We start from the raw sequence: 7,229 nt of genomic DNA, 5'->3' as shown, positions 1-7,229 counted from the left end.
TTAGTATAGTTTTATTATTTTAATATTGTGAGCAGAATTTCCAAAATTAAAAAGACTAATCTTTCCACCTACTTTGAAGTAACATAGTAAATGAATATTAGCAAAGAATTATGTAAGTTTTCCTAGACTAGTCCAACTTACATTAATAACTGTCATCTTTGTTTTCCTCAAGTACTTATATATTATTGGCAGTACAATTGAAACTAAAACTAAGGCTCCTACTAGCTCAGTTGTATAACTATGAATGAGTCATTTAATGCTTCCCAACTCTTCAGTTTTCTTATGCCTAAGAAACATTTTGAATGACAACAACAAATTAACTTGTCTTTGCATGTTATTGCTCTTGCTGTTGTTGTTTTTTTTAACCAATATTTCACGTGCCTCATCTCACTAAATGGTGCTTCCAATTGAGAAATTTAAAATACTTGCTAAATCTAGCAATAACCATTCTCCTCCAGTGGTAGACACAAATTAATCCATGATATATTGTTTTGGGTTGATTTAGCACCCAAAGATATGCACTTTGATTTTGTTTTCCAGTTTGTTTAACTAAGGGCTTCTGTTCTAATTGGAGAGCTTTGGATTAGGATATAATATTTGCTTAGGCAGCACCTGATACATACAGAAAACAAAATGTGATCCACAAATATCATTGAAAGTTACAAGCCTTTAAATGCCTTTGGTTTAGAAAGAAAATCTTTCTGAGAACATTAGCTTTTAAACACACAATTAAACACAACTTCCATATCAGTAGTGAACTTGCAAAATTTTTTGCCTCACCAATAGTTAGTAGTCCACTTTGAACTTATGTGCATAGGCTGTGTGCTTAGTGTTGATAAAAGAAATACTTTTCAAGCAATTTAGGACCTCACAGCAAAGAGCAATTGAAGTGAGCAACATCCCATTCAGAATGTAGAAGCGAACTCCACCAAGGGTGTGGAATGAAGAGGCTCATATATGACGAATGCAGAAGCAAGAGAGGAAATGTTCTGATTGGCTGGCATTAAGTTTCCTCTTTTCTTAAGGAGTGGTCTCACAAAGTGGGAAACTGGTTGTTGGAATGAGGAAGTTAACTGGCAATAACTAATCAGCTGTATTTAAATTTGGCTTTCTGGGCAAGCCAGGCATTTTCAGGAAATAGAAACCAGCCTAATTTTTAGGTTTGGCTGATGAGATTAGCATGGGCCATGTTGGGCCTACTAGATTTTATCAGCCTATTGGAGATTTATGATTGTGGGATAACGTTTTACATGGATTAACAATTAACAGGCATTTGTCAAGGTTCATTTATCATTTACTATGTGTCCAAGACCAAATAAGATGCTTATGGTATAAGATACAATAAGAAGAGGATAATAATATGGTCATTGTCTTCAGGGATTCTGAAGTTTATTTAAGAATACAATACTGGATAAATTATTAAAGAATAGAAGTGCATATAACTACAGAATATTGAATTCTGACAATAAATGTTGTATTTCTGAGTAGATACAGAAGTCACGGGGGGCTTTTTGGTACTGGGGGTCCTTGAATGACGCACGAGACTTGGAAAGGTGATAAGGAAAGGAAAGGAAGAGCATCCAAAGGCAGGGAAGCCACATCCTCTAATTTATACTTGAAAATATTTGAAAAAATAATCTCATTACAAAAAGGTTATGGCTAATTACAAACGTTCCCAATTTACTACCTACTCTACTTTCTAGAAAAAAAGAAACAAGATTAGACTGATGGTGCCAGTTCCCATGTAAGCAACAGTTAAGAATTAACAAATGATTATGATTGCTGAATCATTACATAGATGCCTTTTTATTTTCTAATATATTGTCGAATAGCCAAAAGTAAATACCTGATATTATAGAAACTTGCTAAACCAGAACTCAGATGCCTTGATCTTTGATAATAATTGTAAAACTATATAACCTTTATCTTGTGATTGTAAAAACCTTGTGCCTGGCCCACTTGTACCCTCCCCCCAATCCTGTTGTACAACTTTGAAGTCTTACGATCAAGACAGCCCCCTAATGTTTATTAATGATGGAATTTGAGTCAACCCATAACTAACCCATCAAATTCCTAAACTAACTTACTAGACAAAGCTATATCTGGTCAAAATTGGCCCATCTGACATGTGCAGTAGCCTCTGTGACTAGGCATGCAATCAGTCAGTACATGCTCAATAATTAAATCATCTCTAACTCAGTCATCTCAAGCCACTGTACTCATTAGCATAAATCTGCCTGTCTTTGGATATTATAAAACTACCAGAATTACTGCAGTTTGGGGAGACAGATTTTAGGCTGATAGACCATCTGATCTCCTTGCTTTACCATTTAGCAATAAACTCTTACTCCTTTTGAAACCCTGGTGTCTCAGGAATTGGTCATTGGAGTGCAATGAGCACAGAATCCCCTGCTTTTGCTTAGTTCAAGCCACCACAGAGGTGTGTGCCTCTTACTCCAGCATCCCCCAACTCCCATCTCCCTCAAAATGCCAAAAAGAGCACAACTGAGCAGAGTCTAAGAGACAGATAAAGTAGACACAATCCCCAGGTATTGGTTCCTTTGAGGGCTAAAGGGACCCACGGGTTCTACGGTCATGGCAGATAGGGTTCACTGCCATGTCAGATGGCCCTTCTTTGGAGCTGGTGTTTCTGCATGATGAAACTGGACACAGAGTGGATCTCTTTTCATAAGACTATCATGCTACTTTACTGGAATTGTAGTTGGTATTGGGTTTAAGATATATTTAGGGGATTGAATCTTTTTACTGACAATATGATAGCCAGGCCCTGAGCCTCAACAGACTCCAGCTCCTACAATCTGAATTATTGGACTCACCTCACTCAGCTAAGATGGAGTTGAAGAAGGACAACCACCACACCATGGAGCCTAGAGTGACTACAACTGAAAGCAGGAGGATTGCATCCAGTAACCATGTGGAATCTGAGCCTCCCCTTGACATAGAGGTGCAACGGACACAACCAATCCAAGGACCTCAGAGAAAAGGTGGCAATGGAGTGGGAAAGGTGGACATGGTGGCTGATGGGTATGGGGAATGGCAGGAGGAGATGAGAGGTGGAGGCACCTTTGGGACTTGGAGTTGCCCTGGATGGTGCTTCAGGGGCAATCACCAGACATTGTAAATCCTCCCAGGGCTCACTGGATGGAATGGGGGAGAGTGTGGGCCATGATGTGGACCAATGACCATGAGGTGCAGAGATACCCAGAGATGTACTTGCCAGGTGCAATGGATGTGTCATGATGATGGGAGTGAGTGTTGCTGGGGGGGAGGGGTGCGGTGGGGGTGGTGGAGTCGAATGGGACCTCATATTTTTTTAATGTAATATTTTTACAAAATCAATTAAAAAAAAAATAGAAACACTATTTACCTTTTCCCTTGCCTTCTTCCTAAATTGCTTCTCCTTCTCTTCCTACCTAGTATATCTCACACCCAAATATTTCAGAGTCAAAGGGGTCTCTCAAGAAGTAGACACAATAAAAGGGTTCGCTCAAACCAAAAGCACACACAAAACACAATATCCTTGTGCTCTAGCTTTTTTCTAACTTCCCAGCTGAGGTTACACCTGCCCTTCATGATCTGACGTCATCACCTAGGTAGAAGAGGTATCAGATAAGATGATAAATTCTTCTTCTTCATTTCTAATGTAAAAAGATTCCTGTCTTATTGCTAACATTTGTTGACTGGTTAACTGAAGTGGAATTTTAGCTGTCTTTCCATGATTGCCCTTTCTCAACTCTCCAAACCTTTTAAGGTTCCTCTTATGTGCTGCTGAGAGCAAGTTATGATATAGAGAGCAAGTTATGTTATAGGACCCTCCAAAATTATGTAATTTTTTGGAGCAGAGGTGAGAATCACATATGTAGATGAAGTCAATTTCCCAAAAGTTAAAGAAATTAAGCATCATAAGGAAGGTAGGCATCATAATAAGAGGGTGGGCTGGAGACAGGTGTCCTTAGACAAGGGTTTGTGATAAGAATTCAGAAAAAGCCTTGTGCAGAGAGCCTAGCACAAAGTACTTCTTGAGCATTAGCTGCATCTACTACTGTTAGTGATGATGTTTGGCACTGTGCAGAAAAATGTAAAGAACAAGGGATTTGGAATCACAAATCCCTGCTTTGAGTCTCAGCTTTACCAATTTCTACATGGAATTGGGTTACTGACTCAATGTGAACTCATTGTTTAAAACTGGAAAGTAGTTATCAGAAGAATGCCCTTCCTTTTCGAATTGCCACACAAATTTGTTTAGAAACACAAATGAAATAATGAGCATGAATGTACTTTGTAAACGGTCAAGTAATCTGAATTCTACTTCCTTTGTTCCAACCACACTTCCAGGTAAGCTTGGGCCCACACAGCCTTGGTTACTTCTACAGAAGCCTTTCATATACTTCTTTCTGGAAGGCTACCACTGTCCAGGGACCTAGGAACTTCTCCATGAAATGACTCATTACAAGTGCCCAGTGATTTGATTGGCAGACCACATGCAGTATTATATTTTGGAGGCATGGAAATCTAATCAGATTTTCTCACTTATGAGATTTAGCAACTCCAAATAGGATTTTCTTGAGTATCTCTGTAGAGTGGCTAATGGACTAATAGTAAGAACCTGTCAGCCTCGCATTGAGGACTGGTGAGAAGTGATCCAATGGGGCAGAAAAGAGAGAGCAACCAGCAGAAGGCCAGGGAAGAAGGGCTAACTGATGTTGTACTTTCATGGATCATGTGATACTAACCTCAGAAAAGGACTCACCCTGGAGCAATGATTCACAACCCACCCTGTTAGTAAGAAGGACAAAGGAGTCCCTTCCATACAGAAGGAATGAGGGAGTCAAAATATAATATACATTTCAGCAGGTAATGTAATTCATTCCAAAATAAATGGCGAGCCCATTACCTGCTCTGAGAGGAAGGGGTTGACAGTTGAAAATTTCTAACTGATTTGAAGCATCAGTGCTCCAGAGTTTACCCTCTGTATTAGTTTATGCATGGAAATAAATACCCGAAGTATGGCCTGAATCTCATGGATACCATCTCCAGTTTACTAGGCTGCTATGATAAAAACCACATGATGGGTTTGCTTACACAATGAGAATTTATTGTCTCATGGTGTTGAAGGTTAGAAAGATTGCCTTCTCACAGGGTTAGTGGCATTCTGGTTCTGGATGCTGACAATCCTTGGGTTCTTTGGCTTGTATTCCTGCCTCACATCCTAGTGTAATGCAAAATCTTTTGTCTCTGAAATATTGTTAAAAATTCCCAGTATCCCCACCACTTATGATGGTGTGAGCTGCTATGTAATATCAATGGTTGTTAAAAATTTTTTTTCTGAGTATCAGAGTCTATTTTTTAAATGGACTCTTATATGGAAGCCCATACTTCTAGCACAAGAAGGTGAAACTACTGTGCTTGAAGGTGAGTTTGGGGATCTAGAATCCTGGATACTCTCTCTTCTCTTCTGATGTCCACAGTGGCATATGAAGCAGCTTTGCTAGGGCACTGGGGTTACCTGGAACATAATCTGGAAAGACCTGTATTGGATAGTTTCCAGGGTCACTTTTAATTATGATGCTGTATGAATCTATGAAGCAGTATATGGGGTTTCAGCCAAGCATGATGCCAGAAAAATATCTATATCAATTACAATCTCATGGATGGTGTGGAAACCATGGAGGTGTACCATTTAGATATCTCTAAGAAAGAGCTTGCTATCAGTTGCAAGGAATACAGTTAGCTGGTAGTTTCCAGTTGATAGTGCCTTTAGGATCAGCTTCATCTACTCACATTCCTTTGCCAATGAAAAGCATGATGGAGACACTAGGGTCTGGCAATCAGTGCCCAATGTGGGTCACATCTGAGGGGCAATCTCTGTTTTAGGGCTCCTCACTGGGTTTGCCAAAACTGGCCAGATCTGCCTAGTCCATTTCTCTCCCTTTTATCCTTCATAGGCATTAACTGTACTATTCCCAAATAACCTTTTGCATTGTTAACTTTGTAAATGGTATCTACAAACTTTCAGACAATGAGCAGAACTACTCTGGGAAAAAAAAATCCTCTGCTGATTCATTGGAATAGAAAAGAGATTCCTTTTCTATTGAAAATATATGACAATGAGAGTGAAAATAAGGAACAGAAAGAAGGGAGTAAGACAGAGGGAGAGAGAAGGAATGAAGGGAGGGAGATCAGTAATTAATCACAGTTCAGGTATGTGGCAAATAACTGATAAATATCCCTCTCTTTACCTATGGCTTATTAGCTATAACCTGCATAATAATTAAGTCTGGCTATCCAAGCTCCTGGCTTCTCTGGGTGCTTAGCTAATATTATCTTCCTGTTTTCAGTTACATCATCAGCATCACAGTTTTCTACCCAATATCCTATGGACCTAAAGTTTGATTTTAGTACTAAGGATACTTCTTCCCCCCAGACTCTCTCTGTTTTCAATAGATTCTTTATTCTTTTACTTCAGAATCAGTTTTCAGTTAACTGGTTCATGCTTCTCCCCTCTATCCTTCCTTTTATACATATATCCATCAACAAATGGGCTTACTAACTACAGTGGGCAAAATGCTATATTGACCACCATGGGGCTACAGGTCTCATCTAGATATTAATCTTGTCCTCAAGGAACTTATAGACCTAAGAGATGACTGTAAATAACATTCCACTCTTCACTATAGTTATAAAAACCTGTACAAGAAGTTCAAATGATGTTCCATTAACTCTCAGAGAAAATAAAAACATAGTTCCATGTTGCAATATCAGGTACAACTTCTGGGAGGAAGTTGCATTTGCAGTGGGGCTAAGGTATTAACAAGTTATTAACAGAAACCTGAGAAATGAACCAATATAATATGAGTTACTATATTAGTCTTTTATTCCTTCTCACACTCCCTCTCCCAGAGTGTCAGCCAAGGTGAAGAGCATACATCACAGAAGCAAAGAGTCACTGCAATCACAGTCTATGAAACCAAAGAAGATACAGATACCAGGGAAAGCATCACCATCATACTCAGGTTTTTAGTTAAACAGGATTTTCCTTACAGACCATAAACACAACTTTCAGATCACTGAGTTGTTTCTGTAAATCTGTCATATGTTATTTTTCAAACGGTAATTCGTTTTTTTGTTTTGTTTTGTTTTGATTTTTAGGAGGTACCAGAGATTGAACACAAGACCTCATACATAGGAAGTAGGCAATTAACCACTGA

Source organism: Dasypus novemcinctus, chromosome 2, assembly GCF_030445035.2.
Source record: "Dasypus novemcinctus isolate mDasNov1 chromosome 2, mDasNov1.1.hap2, whole genome shotgun sequence".
In the NCBI taxonomy this organism is placed as follows: Eukaryota; Metazoa; Chordata; class Mammalia; order Cingulata; family Dasypodidae; genus Dasypus; species Dasypus novemcinctus.
The sequence above is the reverse complement of the archived record's forward strand: the minus strand, read 5'-3'. Positions refer to the sequence as shown.